Below are 19,894 nucleotides of genomic sequence, written 5' to 3'. Positions count from 1 at the left end.
GATCTCAATAGATGAATCAATCCAAACCTCAGATTTCAATTATACCCTGATGATTTTATCAAATCCCCAAAAGGTTCTCTGGGTAATAACCTTTTCATTTTCGCTCATTCAACAAAATATGCTAACTAAGAGAAATCAGATACTATATCATTCTTTGGTCATAATCAGCATAATTATGAGAGGGGATATTTCCTTCGATTTATTATAGGAAATACCTCTTTCAATTTCTTTATTGGAAGTCTGGTGACGAGGAAATGATAGGTACAAACCATAGTTCAGATCTTCCGGAACATATCTATGATAGACCTCGTGCTCTAGAGATTCAATATTCTAGAAATTAAATATCCAACGAGGTAGGACCATCTTGATGAAGATAACAGATCGGTCTTCTGTACTATAAATATGGATCGATTTCAACAAGTCGCACACCCATATTCCAAAAATCCTTAGAGAAAAGTAATTACACGATCAAACTATTGGAACAAGATAAGCTAAAAACTCAAAGCCACTATTTGGTCTGGGTTTGAATCCCTCAGTTCTTTTTTTTTCTTCAAGAGCTCACCAGGTGAATTTTGGAGTTCCTCAGCCCCAACTAACCGGAATCCCATCCAATAAAACGGAAGAATTATAAATCTCCAAGATAATAGATAGGAATACTGCAAATAGAGCCATTGCAAAACCCATAAGAGGAGTAGTTCCCCATCCAGGAGCTACTTTACCATATTCTGAATTAAGCGGTTTTAAGGTCGTTCCTACAAGGGTTTCTTTTGGCGTGGTTTTGGAAGTATCATCAATGGTCTGTGTAGCCATAGAAACTATTGTATTGGTTGAGATCTGTTAACTTTGTTATTATATGGTAAACATACCATGATATTGGGATCACCTAATAATGGAAACTGCAACCTTAGTCACCATCTCCATATCTTGTTTACTTGTAAGCTTTACTGGTTATGCCCTATACACCGCCTTTGGGCAACCCTCTAAACAACTTAGGGATCCTTTTGAGGATCACGAGGACTAATTGAAAGAATGACCTTCCCTATAGGGAAGGTCATTCTTTCTTTGATGGGAGAGAAAGAATGACGATTTGGAGAAGCAAAATTATTTTCCCCCTTTAGTCGGAAGTTTGGGTGGTTCTCGGAAGAAAATAGCGAAAAAGATTATCCCTAGGGTCGATACCAACAGGAATGTATAAACCAATGCTTCCATAGATTTGATTTGATCGTAATTTACAATTATGGAGATAGCTTTCGTACTAATATTTATTAGAGAAGAGATAGGAGCAATATCATACCACTTGTCTTTTAGTAGTTGGATCTCCCAGTTTTTGGAATGCTCCAAATTCTATTCGATCATCCAGATCCGAGTCGATACCAGCAAAAACATCTCTGAATAAGGTCCTAGCACCATGCCAAATGTGTCCAGAAAAGAAAAGGAGAGCAAATGTAGCATGTCCAAAAGTAAACCAACCCCTTGGACTACTACGAAAAACACCATCAGATTTTAGAGTAGCACGATCTAATTCAAAAATTTCACCTAATTGAGCACGTCTAGCGTATTTTTTAACTATAGCAGGATCACCAAAACTGACCCTGTCAAGTCCACCACCATAGAACTCAACAGTTACACCTACTTGTTCAACACTATACTTTGATTCTGCCCTCCTAAAAGGAACATCGGCTTTCACAATTCCTTCTTTGTCCACCAGAACTACTGGAAATGTTTCGAAAAAGGTAGGCATACGACGTACAAAAAGCTCATTTCCCTCCTTATCTTTGAAGATAGGGTGTCCTAACCAACCAACAGCTATTCCATCTCCATTGTCCATTGCACCTGCTCTGAATAACCCCCCCTTAGCTGGATTATTACCAATGTAATCATAAAAAGCGAGTTTCTCGGGAATTTTGGACCAAGCTTCTGATAGGCTTAAATTTTCGGCCAGACCGGCACAAACCCGTCGATCTATTTCTTGTTGGAAGTATCCCTGATCCCACTGGTAACGAGTGGGACCGAATAATTCGACCGGAGTAGTTGCGGAGCCATACCACATGGTCCCAGCAACAATGAAAGCTGCAAAAAACACAGCAGCAATACTGCTGGATAGGACCGTTTCAATATTCCCCATGCGTAATCCTACGTATAAACGTTGGGGAGGATGAACACTGAGATGGAATAGACCTGCTAATATACCCAAAATACCCGCTGCTATATGATGAGAAGTTATTCCTCCTGGAACAAAAGGATCAAAACCTTCAGCTCCCCATGCTGGATCCATTGGTTGTATTTTTCCACTTAGTCCATAAGGATCAGACACCCATATCCCAGGACCATACAAACCCGTTACATGAAATGCTCCAAATCCGAAACAAGCTACTCCTGAGAGGAATAAATGAATTCCAAATACTTTTGGCAAATCTAAACAACGTTTTCCCGTACGTTCATCACAGAATATGTCCAGATCCCAATATACCCAATGCCAGATAGCTGCCAAAAAGCACAGGCCAGAAAACACGATATGTGCCACGGCCACACCTTCATAACTCCAAATACCGGGATTAATTACAGTTTCTCCGGTGATGTTCCATCCACTCCATGAATCCTTTATTCCCAAACGAGTCATAAAAGGTATAACGAACATAGCTTGTCTCCACATTGGATCAAGAACAGGATCGGATGGATCAAAAACTGCTAATTCGTACAGAGTCATTGAACCAGCCCAACCAGCAACTAGAGCTGTATGCATTATATGTACTGAAATTAACTGTCCAGGATCATTCAATACGACGGTATGAACGCGATACCAAGGCAAACCCATGCAAACACCCCTTTATCGGAAAAAGTAGACACTATGTAACTTTCTCACATTGGATTGGAAGAGATCATGTTATCGAGCTAGACCCGGATCATCTCGAAAGTGAACATCTATTCACTTGGACATTGCTAATGATGGAACAGGTTTGAAACAATTTTGTTCATACATAATAGCAGGGAGAGACAAAGATATTTTATCTTTTGTATGTACCAATACACAATGTAGGGATTGGTCCCATTTATATTGATAAAAAAAGAGGAAAGAAACGAGATATTCTAATCCTTCCATTCGTTCATGAACGATACCTTTGCAATTTATGGACTAAGTCAGATATAATTTTTGATGAAAAAATATCATTTTTCTACTAAAGAGTGGAGCTATTACTGTTCCATAAACAGTAATACTTTACTGCACTGCGGGAAAAAAATAAAATACTGAGTTCAAATGCTCAGTCAAAATGATAACTTTATCATTTTGTGCTATGCAATGAAAAAAAAAGGTCAAAATAGGAAGTCTCTAGGTTAATGGGCCTTTTCCGTTCCGTAGAAAGATTCGGGGTTATTCGTTTTCAGGATCAATAGTGGACGAACGGAGAGAGAGGGATTCGAACCCTCGGTACGGATGATCCGTACTACGGATTAGCAATCCGCCGCTTTGGTCCGCTCAGCCATCTCTCCAAGATGGAAGAGTTCATGTGTAACAAAATGAATGGTGGAGTAAAGGTGTATATCATAGTATGTACAGATTGTATCGGCAATATAATGAATATTGCGATTATTCAGTTGGATAAAGAACAATCCAGTCAATCGTATTGTTCATTTCGTTAAAAATAGTTCTGTATGACTGATTTTTTCTGCTTTTCTTGGCCTGGTCGGTTTGGCAATGGCATAGGCAGTACATGATCTGATGTACTTCTCGACATCCTGTCAAAGATTCAGCCAATAGAAATACTTTTGCAGTATTGCCACCGTTTTCTCAAACCCGAAATGCCCAGTAGCCTGACTGTAGTGTGCTTCCCAAATCATCTTGGCACGCTCACTTGAAGGAACAAAAAGGTGACCCATGTGGCATAACGCGGCATCCTGGAGGTGAAAATCTGGAACATGCCAACCCTACAAGAGTGTTTGGTATGTGTGGCTGAATTCTGGGTCGCTTTTGTAGAGAAGTGGCCAATCAAAAGTCTCGTGTCCACAAGAGTTGAGCACAGTGGTTAATGCCATGATCAGTGGTCGACTGAGGCAATCTGCAACATTATTGGTGCTACCCTTCTTATACTTGATATTCAAATGGAACTGTTGCAGGTATGTCGACCACTTCTGATGGTGATCATTCTACAATTTCCCTTGGGTCTATATGAACTGTAGAGGTCGGTGGTCTATGTGGATGACCGTTTCCTTCCCCAAAATGTGATGCTTCCATTGTTGGTAGGCCTACACAATGGAATACATCTCTTTATCATAAGTGGGATACTTCCAGACTGTGTTTGAAAGTGTCTCACTGTGATATGCCATTGGATGCTCGTGTTGAGTAAGGACTGCCCTAATAGCATAGTCAGAGTCATATGTCTCGACCTCAAATGGTTGTTGCAAATCTGGTAATGCGAGCACTAGTGCCGTGAAGAGGCGATATTTCAACTCTATGAATGCCTTCTGTTGAGATTCAGACCAAAAGAATTTTGGCTTCTCCAACTGCAGTGAGAACATGAGCGAGACCTACCAACAGATACCCAGTAAGCCGACAGGAGCACTTGGACGGGAGGATACTACTAAGAAAGGAAGGAAAGGCAGGCTTTTTTCACTGTCGATCGATCCAGAAAATCAAGATGAGGTGGGGATGATCAATGAAATGGATACTCAGTTACAGAAAGAGATACAAAAGGAGATGTGTTGCCATATCGGGTGGGTAGTGAGATTCATCAAGTTTAGTTTTGTCTGACCGCCTTTCTGCCTTTCCAGATGGAGTGAGACCTATTGCTTTTATTTGAATCTCTGAGCATGTTTTCTTGCTGATACAACCAAGCTACCTTATTTTCACCCACCTAGCTACTCTCTCGTTCTCATTCCGGAGGGAGTCCATAACCTAAAATTAATGTGTTCTGTCCAAGTTCTGTCTAGCTACGGTAACCTTCAAGAACAAGGATTTAAAAAATGACGGGTTCTACGAACACCCAACACAAACAGAAGAAGAGTGTGGAGTCGGCTTATGGAGCGAAACAAGCAGTATTAGAAGTTGATTCAGAGGAGTCAGATTGTGGAGTGCAATAGCCTGTATTAGCAGTTGATTCAGAGGAGTCAGCGAATATCTATAATATACAGGTACATCCTTAAATAATTCTCTTGGCTCCTTCACAAACATGCTGACAATTTCGACTTCTTTTATGAAAAATTGATAACTTGAGACTTCAAAATTTTAGCTTCTTCAATTTGGATTTTGACTTTACAAAACATTCTCAGAACTTTCTTCATGTAGCTTGAACTTCAAAAATTTGGTAACCTTTGACAGTGGTCTCGAAATAGGATTGATGCCCAACATAGACCTTCAATTAATGCATAGGACTAAATGTTTTGGAGATTATCCTTCTAGGGCTTATGCATAGAACCATACAAAAATTTCGAACTATAGACAAAGGGTTTTACTCCTTTATAGGATTGATATAGTTTCCAATAGGAGGGCCTTAAGTGCCTTGCAATACTAGAACAATCCATTTTCAATAATTTCACTAATCAATAATGTACATACTAAAGTCTATGTAGATGTTCATAAATTCAGTGATTTGGAAGATTCAGACCTAGGGGCACCTTTTTGTTTTTTTCTCCAATGTGAAGACGTGTGGCTTCTATTATGCTGCTAGATAATTCCTTTTACTCTTCACAAATATGGTCCTTACACCTTTGCTCTAATAAAGAAGGTTTGCAGTCTTGATTGTAGAGATAAGAGGACTTTGTTGATTTCTGCTTTTCATTGTTCAAGACCTATGGAAATTGGTGTACAAAACAAAAATACTTGTGTTCCTCTAGAGAAACAAATTCATCATTAAGGATTTCATAACTTGTGTAATGTTGATACCCATTATCAGAAATGCCAATGTTGGGTGCAAAATCCTTAATGTTGTCATATTTGGAGCAAAGTCTCTCATCCTCGGAGGGATATTCTATCCTCAATTCTTGTGAGAAGTCTAGGGAGGTTATTCCAACACTTTTATAACATGACACAGTGTCAAAATCCTCATGACGGGTGCTTGTGAAGGGCTCAGAAGTGGCTCAGCATCAAACTTCCCCTCTTCTTCGTGATCACTAGACATCAATGGTCCATGCAAGAAGTGTATAGGACTTGCCTCTACCCAACCCAAAATATATGGTCTGATGATTGATCCATACTGATGAGAGGATCATTATGACTGTCCAGGCTTATGTTTTCATTATTATGATTATCATGTACATAAACCATAAGAGAAGGGAATTTTCTTGTTTTTATTTGTGAGCGTAAATCCCACGCCAAATTCATCTCAAAACTGCTACTACTTTCTTCTTTTGTATCTGCAACACTGTTTCCTATGGGGTAGCCAATAAAACATCACCAACCTGATGCAATCTTCACTAGAAAGAGTGACACATGTATCATTTGAAGGTGGTGTAATAATTCCATCACATTTTTCATGTTGGTACTGATTTATGTGTTAAGCAATCACTTTAGATGCTAAAATGGCCCTCCTTCTTGTCATTGCTGCTGCAAGGTTGTTCGTGTTACAAATATCTAGTGTTTTCATATTCAAATTTTGAGCATAATCCCTCTTCCATAGATGCTCCACTTTCATCCCCAACAATGTTATCATTTCCTTCAAAAATACCAAGGAGGCCTTCCTCTTATAGGGTTGCCAAGAACTCTTTGTTAAGGGATAAATTCCCCTAGGGTCTTGGGATGATACCCTAGCAGATCAGAAGTTATCTACAAAGAAAACACACATTCCACACAACCATGATGTTAATATAAACAAACTATACGAAGAGAGGTGCACCTGGGGGTCCTTTGTTTGGGAAGATCCAGCCAGGGTCTAAAACCTCTTGGAGTTCCTTTTAGTCCTTCAACCTACAAAACAATCAATTCCAGAAAGCACAACAGTATATTGACCAAACATCATAAAGAAATCATCTGCATAGCATATTGAAAGGTAGTTAGTTATACAATTAAAACAACCATTCATATGTGAATCATAACTTTGATATCATAAACATGAAGAAGATTTGTATCAGGAACAAGACAAGTGTTTCTTTTATTATAGATAACTAAAGTACAGAAAGGAATTATTTTACTAGAGTCTTCCTTTCGCAGGCTCCAAGCGGAATCGTCCTCCAGATTCGTCCAATCTCAAGCCTTCAACAAACTCCTTCCATGACTTACTCCAAGATATCTCAAGTAGTAGAAAGACATCATACCACAAGGAAACAAGGGTTTCCTGTAATGGGGGAAGTGTTGGAAGCACAAGGATCTTCAGACCTGGTCAAGGATAATCTTAGCAGAGTGATCTTTCTCTCTCCCTTCTCCTCCCTTAGGCCTTCCCATTGAAGCCTTTTTATACTTCTCCCAAAGTAGTTTTTTAGTTGGGAATTCATTGGGAACAGTTGGGCCACGGGCACTAATAGGTAAAACCCATGATCTCCGCCTGAAATTAAGGAGATTTTTTTTTTTTTAAAGTGTTTTAAGACATATACGCGGGTTGGGTATACACATACCCACGTACACACATGTTTAGCTCAGGGCAATGTCGCGTATAGGGAGTAAAACACTGTTTTTTAAGTATTTGGACCAGATCTGGAAGGAGGGGTTGCCCTAGGCCATGAGTGCAACATCACAAACATCAAGAGTGAGATTTGGAGCTATAACAGATGCCCCCTAATATATGAGGTCAGAAGGGGTACATGATGGCCGAAATTTATTAAGCAAGTGCATGGAAAGGAAATCAGTCAAAAACTAAGAAGGACTTCACCAAAGTTCAGCCTGCCAAGCAACAAAAGGAGATAAAAAAGAAACACTATCTAAGGCGGGCATACCGATGCTCAGAGAAAGTAAAGCATGTCCGCATATCAAGTACAAGCGGATCCACTAAGTATACAAGTATAGACACTAGAAAATACATAATGGATCATCTGATCATGATCGAACAAGTACATGTCTAAATATCACATATAAGAATGGCAATGATGCTGAAGGATGAAGTGGATCACTGATATCAAAGACCGATCCTAAAAAGTACCAAATGAACATGATGGAGTAAGATGGTACTACACTGCAAACTCAGGTGCCAGAATATAGAATGTTGCCATGAATGACTGCAACATATAAGGTGAAGTGGTATCAACTAGCAGCAATAGGAGAAACTGTCAAGTAAACCAATGAATGCTAATGCAACCTGAGGTCTTCACCGACCACTGTGGTACATTTCTACACCATGGGAATAAATGATATGAAGTCGACCATGTGAGAAATCATTTGATTACCGGTCATTGATGTATACCGTTAACGAACGTGAGACTACTCACCAATAATGATAATGAGCATCAAGGTACCCAGTACAATCTAACAAGTGTGAATAGATGAGCTGAAGTCGAACACCTTTAAGAATCTATCAATCAGGAGACAATGATGGTTTCCCACTGTCGATAGCGAAATATTTGCCACTAATGACTGCAAACCCCAAGGTACTGCCAAATGGACTCTAGATCTTTGCCCCAGAGTAATGAGTCGTAGTCGATAGGGAAAGATCTGGTAGAAGGAAGGAATTAAGGCATCCTTCATCAATCTAGTGCAAGTGTAACCCGTAGGCCAATAATGTGGAGGGAATCGGACAAAAAAAGATGTAGTAACCCAACCGAAGCACATTTCTAGCATACACAAGATGTGGCTAGCGCACGATAGAAACCCTCTGAACCAACCAATAATGAAAGCTGACACAGAGGCGAGGTATCCACCAATAGGGTCAAATGGAAACCAAGGTACTGCACGAATCCCAATGTGTGATAGTGTAGGCTGATGTCGAACACAAGGGAAACCACTCAGTCAAAAATCCATGATATTGATCGATGCTGAGCACAAGGTGACCTATCAATAATGAAAATAGGGCCAGGGTGCAGCTCTAGGCCTATCCTCAGAGCAAGATGTCATCGACGATAAGGACAATACCCGCCAGCAAGAAGTCAGTGGAGACCTTCTCAAACCGGCACGAGTAAAGGACCAATATAATTGATGTGAAGATAGACAAGACACTGACAACCAGGGATGGCCGACTGAAAAATGAGTCAAGAGACACTGCAGAGAGGCCGACTCAGGCTAACTTCACTTGAAGGAAAGCACGACTCAATGTGACTATGTGCCAGCATATGATGACCCTGTATAAGTTCATCATGCAGGAGGCACGAACGAAACCTCCATATGATTGGAAGAGATAACCAATCGGGGGAGAACTGACTCAATAACAAGGTTAAGGCATAACTAAGTCAAACTAAATCCTGCCCAAATGGAGGAGACTTTGTTTTGAGTGCTTTTTTCAAGGGCGACACAACTGACTCTAGCTGCTAACAATAAATGGAAATATTGTCTCGTTCCTGCTCTTTTTGGAATATATAATTTTTTTGTCTTTTTCTTTAAGCTGGAAAAATAATAAAAGAATGTTATAGTACAGTGGAAAGAACGAGTGTCGGTGAAACAGATGATCTAGTTCCTGGGATTGGAACAATTCTATGCTCAATGCAGGGAGGTGAGAACTGGTCAAAGACACTCAAAGGTGTGTTCCTTCCATGGATCAAGATGTGTCAAGTTGCAGAAGTCAAGGGCATGTAAGTTTGATTTTGCAGTCGTCATGGTCAAAACACGAGTCCAAGTGAAGCCGGCTCAAGGCCAAAAGGTGAAAATGGTCAAAATGCAATGCAGTAGTACAACTCAACATAAAGGAGCCTCTAGGGTATAAGGCCAGGACGAAGCGACGAAGCAAAGAGGAATGAGTCTTCATCGCATAAGTCATGGCGGGACTACAAAGGACTCCCGAGCCTACTCAAATCGAAGCAGCATGGGTAACAAATGTCACTGAGGTGCTAACTACGATGCCCATGAAAAGGATGGCTCTACCACAGTGTCATGATTTAAAAATCGGTGAGTGAAGATGGTTTACGAACCATAACATGATGGGATCGACCCTATGGCAAGTGTATTGACAAATGGAGGCTAGAATGCATAATGCAACGGAAAATTGGTTTCCCTAACCAATATGCCAGTGAAAAACAATACCTTCCATGACGGGTCAACAGTCATGGAACCGTCTCAAACTGTCAAAAAAGCGTCCAAAATGTCTTGAAAATCAAACCATTCTCAACATTCCAAGCTCCCAAGTTAAAAGTTACATGAGACAAAACAAAATCAAGTTTTGAAAAAATTTTGCATTTTCAAAACCTATAAAATAGTTTTTGGACTCACCATTTTCACCATTTGATTTTGAGAGCAAAGGAGTGGAGAAAAAGGAGAAAACTTTTCCATAGGCAAAATTCCACCGTTTAGATCCTTCCAAAATCACCAGGTAACCCTTAAACTTGTCTTGCATTCAGTTGTGACTAGTTTTAGAATTTTTAATTTAAGTTTTACTATTGAATTTTTGTCAAAAATTGTGTCGCGGCATATACGCGGGTTGGATATATGAAACCCATGTATACGCAGGCCCTACACGCAACTGTGTGTAAAATGGACCCGCATATACGCCGCAAAAACTTCAAACAGAAAAACTAACAATCTAAATTCATTTTTTCTTCAGGATGCCAGTCACTTGGTGAGAAAGAGAGCATACCTTAGTAGATGATGAGGTTATGAATGATCCTAATCATTTGGATGCCTTACGGGGATGTGGTTTGCTAAAGTTCTTTAAAATGCCAAATATGAAATCAAACACTCGCCTGCTCGAAATACTCATTCACTACTGGAGCATCAAGGATGAATCATGTATGATTGACTAGATGCCACTCAAGATAGAGGTTGAAGACCCTTTTATCATCACAAGCCTTTCCTGGAGGGGAGAGGTAGTACATTCCATGGGCAGGTCACGAGGCAGCCTCTTGATCGAGCACTACATACATATATATTGCCCGGGACATCGAGAAAATATTGGAAGTCAAATTCCAATCAAGTGTGTGGAGAGTTTATTGTTGAGGATAATCCTGTTCACCATAGCTAGAGTGAACTGATCAACTTCTTTACACTAGGCATCACGGCTAGCCATGAGCTTGGCGGTAGACTGCCTCACCACCGTCTTTGATTGGTGTACTACTCTTCTTGCAAACCTGAAAAGTCATCTTACTTCTATCAAGAAGGGATAGACCAAAAAATTTGGATATGGAACTATCTTGTGCTCTTTTTTCTTTGATAGGGTCCCTGCACTTCATCTTAGAGTACCGGTTTCGATCAGCATCCCACGAGATCCAAGAATGGGTAGGTGGGCTGACTTGATGAAACGTCTAGGAGGTGGGGACATCCCATGGACTACATTCAATGATGACTTCTTCTCTTGGTGGGAGCAGCAGATCATTGCCATAGATGACTACCCTTATGCTAGGTTGGACTTCTGAGGAGATCCTGAACTAGTATTATCACCGACCGCAACATGGGGTGACATAGGTAAGTGTTTTTGATTTTATGACTTAATTTTTTTTTGTGAATTTTCAAAGATAATAATAAATTTTGAAAAATATTTTTGATAGGATTCAAATGACTAATATGATGATTATGTTCCAGATATTGGGACGGTGCGACCAGATGGGTTCCCATGGCATGGACGTCGCGGCCGAGGGGCCGAAAAGGCGGCTGCAGACACAAAGCAACTTCTACACACAGTTCAGCGGCACTTGGTGATACTAACTCACTGAGTACCGATGGAGGTCGTAGAGGATCTCCCTATAGATATGTAGCGTCATGTGGTTGGCATGCCACGAGACTGGGTTTGCACTCTTTGGCCTATGGCCAATGCAGTAGTTGCATACTTAGCTGCTCATCCTGAGCCGGGGCATTAGATGTACTGGACATGATTATGGGAATTTGAGTCCCGATTTTTGTATGTCATTTTGGACATACTTATGTACACTCGAGGTGTTTTATGATATATATATATATATATATATATATATATATAGATATAGATATACAGTTCGACTTTTTGATGTTTAATTTTATTGTGATGAATGATTGATGTGCCAGTCTAATTATTGATTAGCGATAGAATCAGCTAACCAATTATGAAATCTTGGAATGTGCAAATAATTAATATAAGTAAATGATCTTTGCAACAACCTCACCCTTAAATACTGGCGATATAAAAATGGATCCCTTACTCGATAAATGTTATTCAATTGTGACACTATCAATTGTGAATCAAGATAGACTACCAATGAATCGATTTCATAAGAAATTTCTTTGGATAGTAAATTAATGACAGCAGTATACTCAGCCATATTATTTGAAGTGGGACCAAAGCATATCCCCCTTGACACCATCAACTGACCAGTTGGATAGTAGAGTACCCAAGCTGTGGAAGCAAGGTTTCGAGTGTGCCGACTAGCACCATCGGCGAATCCAAAATAGACCAAATCATCCATCAACACCTGTCACAGCAGACCAAAAAGTGTTGATATCAAAAAACTCCCGATAAAATATGTACAAATATACAAAATGTACAAAGAAGCCATTGCCTAGTTGCTACTTAAGCAAAGTACTTCTTGAGGTAGAGCCCATTTCGGGGCTCTGCCAACTTGTTTCCTTCAAAATCGATTAACTCATACGCCCCTTTTTCTAAAACTCATTTAATTATGAAGGGACCGTACCACATGGGCTTGAACTTTCCTGCCCCCAAGGCGTCCTTATCTTGGTCATAGACCAAGACAAGGTCACCTTCAGAAAAGACTCAAGGACAGACAACTTTATCATACTGAGTTTTAACCCTTTTCTTATGAGCCTCATTGATTGTGGCGGCATCTCGACACTGCTCATTGAGATGTTCCAAATAAAGGAGGCACTCTTCGAGACTCGAAGTCTCTGAAAGGAGCTCAACAACTAACTTAAGAGATGGAATTTCACATTCAATAGGAAAGATAGACTCCATCCCATAAACTAACTGAAAAGGTGTAAAACCTGTAGTAGTCTTTACGAAGGTTCTGTATGCCTAAAGAGCCGGATACAACATAAGATGCCAATTAGACTGATTTTTGTTGATCATCCTTTTCAGGATCATCTTAAGGGTTTTGTTCACTACCTCGACCTCTGTCCATTGGCATGAGGATAATAAGGAGATGAATATTCCTGCCGGAAACCCAACTTGAGAGCCAATTCAGACATTAGTTGATTCTGGAAATGACTGCCATGGTCAGTGACAATCTCTCTCGGGATACCGAACCTTGAGATAATCTGATTAAAAAGGAATAATGTCGTTGTTTCACTATCATTTTTATAAGTGGGCATGGCCTCAGCCCACTTCGTGAAGTAGTCTATGGCCACGATAATGTACTTGTGATTCATTGCTGAAGGCAGATTACAAGTTGTAAAATAAATACCCCACTTAGTAAAGGGATCGACAGTGACAACGGGAAAACGAGGAGCTGGATGTGCGTGCATCTTCCGAGTATAGATTTGACAGGGGTGACAGCGTTTGACCGCTTCAACACAATCTTTGAAGAGCGAAGGAAAAAATAGCCATCACACAAGATACACTAAGTTGTAGCAAGCCCTGAAACATGACCACCATAAACTCCACTATGGCAGTCATTGATCACTGTCTCTGTTTCCTCTAGGGTTAAACAATGTCGAAGGATTGAATCAACCCCTCGATGATATAATGTATCACCAATGATAACATAATTTTTAGCCAGGTGACGTAATTTTCGGCGTTCATCCTTAGAGAAAGTAGAGGGAAACTTCGAAGTTTGGAGATAGATAATGATATCTCCATACCAAGGGTCGAGTGAAGAGATGAGGAATAAATTTTCGTGGGGAAAACTTTCCTCATAAATAGTATCCTTTCCACAAGGTAGCTCGAAAATTAACTCGGCAAAAACCATGGATTTCTTAGACTTGGCAAACAAGAACTTGAGATCAAATTCTTGTAAAATGACTATCCATCAATTATATTTGCCCCCAATCACTCGCCTACTGAGGACAAATTGAAATGGATTGACTGTGCTAAGACAAAAGTTTTGCGTAGCAAGATATAACGGCGGAGCCGCTGGACAACATGGACAGCTGCCAAGGCCAACTTCTCAACAAGAGAATAGCGAAGTTCAAGACCTATCAAGCCTCGACTCAAATAATAAATCACATGCTCTGTGAGAGCATCGTCTTCCTAAATGATAACCATACCTATGGTTGATTCTGCTGTAGTGAGATATAAAAGGAAATCCCTACCATAATTCGGTGGACTAAAAAACAGGGCAGAGACTAATGCCTTTTTCAAGGCATCGAATGACCACTACGCAAAGTCGTCCCATACATATGGAACTCCTTTCTGTAGCAAACACATAAACCCTTTAGTGATCTCGGCATAATTCACTATAAATTGTCTTAAGAAATTAGCCTTCCCTTGCAGACTTTGAAGTTGCCGAATTGAGGACGGGGGAGGCAATTGAATTATTGCCTCTACCTTGAAGGGATCAACCCTAATCCCTTCATGTGACACGATGAACCCTAATAATCGACCAGATGTAACTGCAAAAACGCACTCATTAGGATTCAACCGGATTTTATAAAAACGACATCGCTTAAAAACCAATCAAAGATGACTAGGGTGATCATTTCTCTTTTGAGAACAAGCAGCTAGAACGTCCAAGTATGCTTCGATGATATGTTTAATGTCGTGGAAAGTATATGACATGGCCCGCTGGAGGGTAGCTCCAGCATTTTTGAAACCAAAAGGCATCTTTCTATATGCAAAGGTACCCCAGGGACATATAAAAGTTGTCTTACGTTGATCTTCCGGACGGATAGAGATCTGATTATAACTGGAAAAACTGTCCATGAAGGAGAAAATCGCATTACCCGCACACTCATCAATAATCTGATAAATGAATGCATGGGGTAATTATCTTTGGGACAAGCCTTGTTTAGGTCACTAAAGTCAATGCATACTCGGATTTTTCCTTGCTTTTTATCCACAGGGATTGGATTAGAAACCCAATCGGTAAGAGGAACAGGGTATATGAAACCCACCTTGAGCAGCTTTTCTACTTCAGCTTTAATGGTTGGTGCTTTCCTAGGATTAATCAGTCGAAGCGTTTGACGAACCAGTTTAGCGTTTTCATATGTCTTGATCTCATGTTGAACTATATATGGATCAATGCTAGGCATTTCTTCATAAGACCAAGCGAATACATCTCGAAATTCCTTAAAAAGGTTGGCGTAAATTTGAATTTCTTCATGGGAACATTCGGCTCCAATGAAGAGATTCTCGATTACACTAGGGTTCCTAGAGATGTTTATAGATGTCATTTTTGAAATCACCTACATATTACCTTCGGTACGAAAGTATGCTGGAGCCAAAGGATTTGATACCGTACAAACATCACTAGTGAAGAGCTCGGAGATCCTAGATTCTACTTCCTGCAACAGGGGAAAAAAATATGAACGATGGTGTAAGTCTTCCCAAGGTCGATCTACACCCATCATTACTTCTAGGATTGCTTCTTCAGAAGGTAAAACCGTATCTAAGCAGTCCATAGCAGAGGTAGAATCAAGGGTCCAGGCCGGGGCCACATCACCATATAGCTCCTCCTCAGAGAAAGGAGTAGAGTGGTTGTCTGCAGAGTTGACAATATACTGATATCTAAGCTCTGATGCATACATAGGGAATGCCATTCCACCAACTTGTCCTTCAGCTAATGTGGTTGTAGGTGAAGGCAAGGTCCAAGGATCTGAAAAATAATGAGTTCGGAAGAACTCTTCTCATGAGGATTCCTTGAATGATGAAACAACATTGATTCTAGTGATAGGAGATGGAAAATCAAAGGTACCCATCAATGAAGAATACATCCCAACTCCTAGATTCTCAGTAGGCGGATGAGGGTTATCCACTAAAGGAACAGTAGAATCTGAAGTTTCCCTAGGATCGGTTGGAGAATAATCCAATTGATAAACCTTAACAATTTTCCCCTCATGAGGAAAGCAAATGACACGAAACAGAGTCGAAACAACGACATCCATTTCGTATACCCAATTCCTTCCTAAGAGGAGATTGTTGTCTAGGTTGGTGTCAATGACTTCTACTTTGATATTGACAAATTTCCCCCCAATACATATGGGAAAGGCTGGGGTGATCCCATGCGGCCTATGAGAATGTCCATCAAATGCAGTTAAGAGGGTAGGTGAAGGAATAGCCGAAGTTGATCCAATGGCTTTCCAGCATGACATCGACATGACGCACGTGGAAGCTCCTTCATCAATAACGGTATGAAAAATGTTAATTTTCTGGTAAGTGGACTTTATTTGAAAAGCCATATGATGAGGGAGTCATTTTTTGACATTCAACATGTTGAAAGTGAGCACTAAAGAGTTAGTTGGATCAACTGCCCCTATCATCGAAAGTAAAGCACTTCGTTGAGCTGGAAACGACTGGAGAACCTCTAAAGCGGACATAACGCATGGACTCTCAGCTAGATCCTCAACAATGGAGTAATTCTGGGTGACCCTAGCATTTGGATTAATAGTCGCACATTTATCAGAACCTTTCAGTATCCGTGATATAGTCTCGACAGGGGGTTGTTCAATATGAAGGTTGGTATTTCCGGGAGCAGCTTTGTCCTTGGATGTTTTAGCTTCACCATAATCTCTTGACCGAGTGGCCACATGGACATTAGAACCCATCATGAAAAATTTGACCATTTTTCCCCTTCCTGGTTGCCCACTGCAGAGGTACCAGGATTTGAAGTTGCACCAGCAAGCAGTTGTTGCCCTTGGGGAAAAGGGTTGGTTAACACAGCTTGAGAACTAGAAGTCCCTTGCTGCCCTAATAAGCGTTGAGCATCTTGAATCTTTGGGCAAAGATGAGTTAAATGGTCTCCACTACATAACTTGCATGGAAACTTAACTTTCTTTCTAGACTCATTTCTACCACCACCAGCATTATTGCCGGATTTATTTGTGTCAGCCTTCCCATCTTGACTCTTTTTCTTACCTCGTCCTTTCTTCTTCCCATTGGAATTTTGATTTCCTTTGGGGTTGGCAAATTAGACGACATTAACCGAAGAGAGTTGGGAAGTCGAAGGGTTAGACGATGTGACCTGGTTGTTAGGAGCAGTTTGCAAAGACAACTGCTGCAATTGGCTCAACAGGTTCACCAAATTTGTGTCTACCGATCCAATGATACCATCTGCATGGGGACCTAGCTTCGACTTGGCTATATCAACCTGAGTCTAGGGAGCATCAGACAAGATTTTTTGTAGAATCCAAAACTGAGAATAAATCAATTCAAATTGCTGGGCCCTAAAAATAGCTTGCTCCTCATAATAGACTCCGGACAGGGAGACATCCTTAGAGATTTCAGGTTGTAAAGATTTCAAAAACCATTCGAGACAGTATTCTGAAGGAATTTCGGCTTTAATGAGCCTCTTTCTTCATCTCCATTCCTGAATGTGATCGGAAATGTGAGTTGCCGTATCTTGACAAAAATTGTCTAGAAGTTCAGTTCCGGCATCATAACGGACGGGAAACTGGAAATGATTTAAGAAAATATTAGCTAAGTCGGTGAAAGATGTAAATTTGTCCCTTGGCAACTCTATATACCACTTGGCCGCATTACCAATCAAGGTGCGTTGAAAAAGTCTCAACCTAATCGAGTCATCAATAAGGGAGTTTGATGAGCACCACAAATGGAATGTGGTTACATGGTCGCTCGGGTCTTCGCCGCCCTTCCCCTCGAACTTTGGAATGTCCAAACGGAGTTTGGTTGGGACCGGAGGCTAGGCCAAATTGTATTTAATTAGATCGTTCGTTAATTTCATTAGATCTGGCAAGTTCAATGTTGCTAGAAAAGGAAGCCTAGGAGGACCTTGGGAATTCCACCCAAATTGGGTGGAGCTCCCAAAGTTCTGAAAAGATTGGCTTGGATTTTGGAAGGCACCAAGCTACCCAAGGTAACCAGCAGAACCAGCTGAACCAAAAGGCATACCTTTTGATCCAGCAAAACTCAGAGTTTGACCAACTTCGGCCGAAAAACCCCCATAACCGGCAAAGCTCCCTCCTAAAGGATTATAAGGAGTCGATAACCCTTGATAAGGATTCCAAGCAGAAGCTAAGGGATGAATACTTTGAAATGAACTAAAGGTGGAGTACGGCCTATTCCCTTGTTGGCCGAAAAACGGATTCCCAGTTCCCATGCCACTAATCGCAGGGTTAGTCCAACCTTGAAAATGATTGTTGCTTTGTCCTGTAGAAGAAAAAGGCATAGATCCTATTGTTGGGTTGGAATGTGGTGTATGACCACTTCCAAAAGGAAAACCCTAAAAGGAAGCCGACCCACCCATCATGGATGTGGAGGCACTAAATGGAACTGACAGAATACCCTGTGAATGGGTGCCAAATAGGAAGAATCCAGAACTAAAAGCATTGGCTTGGGAATTTCCACTCGTAGAAGGAATGGAGGTAGACCCAACTAAGGATGTGCTAACAAAAGACCCAAATAAAGATGTAGAGGGGATGGAAATAGTTCCTCCCCCTTGTACTGATGTTGGAGTCTGCATAGTTGTAGCACTTGTGGTAGAAGCCATGCTTCCAGTAGTGGCCATCGATGGTAAGTGCGTAATATGACCTGGACTTGACGGTCTATGTGTCAGAGTCCCAACGTATTGTAACACGTCTGGATAGTTAGATGGTAGAGGAGAATTCGGAGCCGCTAACGACTCTGGGAGTTATTCTACCTCTATGTTATCTTCTGATTGAAAGAGAACTCAAGAGAGCTGGCATGTTCCTCTCTAGTTCTGCGGAAGTACAAGGCCTATGCTGAACACTAATGTCCCTGAGAGGAGGATCAATCCCCGATGTGTCAGCTGCCACGGGATGAAACCCATTGGCAGTATTGCCTCTGCGCCTTCCAGGAGAAGGTTCTAAACTTGGTGGTGAAAGACCACGAAGTCTTCGAGACCGTCTAGGTGTTCAGTCAGCCACTTTGAATTTTTTATTAAGATCTAATTAAAGACTCAAGAAAAAATGAAAGCTAGGCCAACTAAGAGCACATAGCACACACTAAAAAGTCCCTAAAAGATGTCAGCCAGTCAAACAACTTTCAAGTATTTCCGCTCCAGGTGATGAGGAACAGACACCAAAATACAAGAAAGTGAAGTAAAGGGCCTTCCGAAGATATTCTGGGATAATGACGGTCCAGTCCTACCGACGAAGGTAACAGAGGAAGTTACGCTGACCTCCTAACAACAGCCTGTGCTGGTGCAAGCCCCCAAGCTTTGCAAGGGTGCCCTCCAGTAGTATCGTTGAGAGTGATACAATGTCGACCTTAGGTGCCACGGGATTCCCCTCCGCAGCCACCTGTGTAGATCCCCAGTGGAGTCACCGATTCTGTTAAGGGATAAATTCCCCTAAGGTCTTGTGTTGATACCCTAGTAGATCGAAAGTTATCTACAAAGAAAAACACACATTCCACATAGCCATGATGCTAATATAAACAAACTATACGAAGAGAGGTGCACCTGGGGGTCCTTTGTTTGGGAAGATCCAGCTAGGGTCCAAACCCTCTTGGAGTTCCTTTTAGTCCTTCAACCTACAAAAAAATCAATTCCAGAAAGCACAGCAGTATATTGACCAAACAACATGAAGAAATCATCTTCATAGCATATTGAAAGGTAGTTAGTTATACAATTAAAACAACCATTCATATGTGAATCATAACTTTGATATCATAAACATGAAGAAGATTTGTATCAGGAACAAGACAAGTGTTTCTTTTATTATAGATAACTAAAGTACAGAAAGGAATGATTTCACCTGAGTCTTCCTTTCGCAGGTTCCAAGGGGAACCATCCTCCGGATTCGTCCAGTCTCAAGCCTTCAACAAACTCCTTC

General features: G+C 40.9%; 1 non-coding gene and 1 pseudogene across 2 annotated transcripts; both read right to left on the bottom strand.

Moving 5' to 3' along the window:
• Window positions 1-853: 853 nt before the first annotated feature.
• On the bottom strand, window positions 854-2,990 carry LOC149257521 (photosystem II CP47 reaction center protein pseudogene; annotated as a pseudogene). Its single transcript, XR_016256755.1, has 2 exons — window positions 1,085-2,990; window positions 854-1,034 (listed from the first exon to the last, which is right to left on the bottom strand). The product of XR_016256755.1 is annotated as a photosystem II CP47 reaction center protein pseudogene (transcript).
• Window positions 2,991-3,401: 411 nt separating this feature from the next.
• On the bottom strand, window positions 3,402-3,489 carry TRNAS-GCU (transfer RNA serine (anticodon GCU)). Its single transcript has one exon. It is a non-coding gene; the product is annotated as a tRNA-Ser (tRNA).
• Window positions 3,490-19,894: the final 16,405 nt, after the last annotated feature.

This window comes from Pinus tabuliformis, chromosome 6, assembly GCF_031772625.1.
Source record: "Pinus tabuliformis cultivar Carrire ecotype Pingquan chromosome 6, CPIR1, whole genome shotgun sequence".
Lineage (NCBI taxonomy): Eukaryota > Viridiplantae > Streptophyta > Pinopsida > Pinales > Pinaceae > Pinus > Pinus tabuliformis.
The sequence above is the reverse complement of the archived record's forward strand: the minus strand, read 5'-3'. Positions and strand labels throughout refer to the sequence as shown.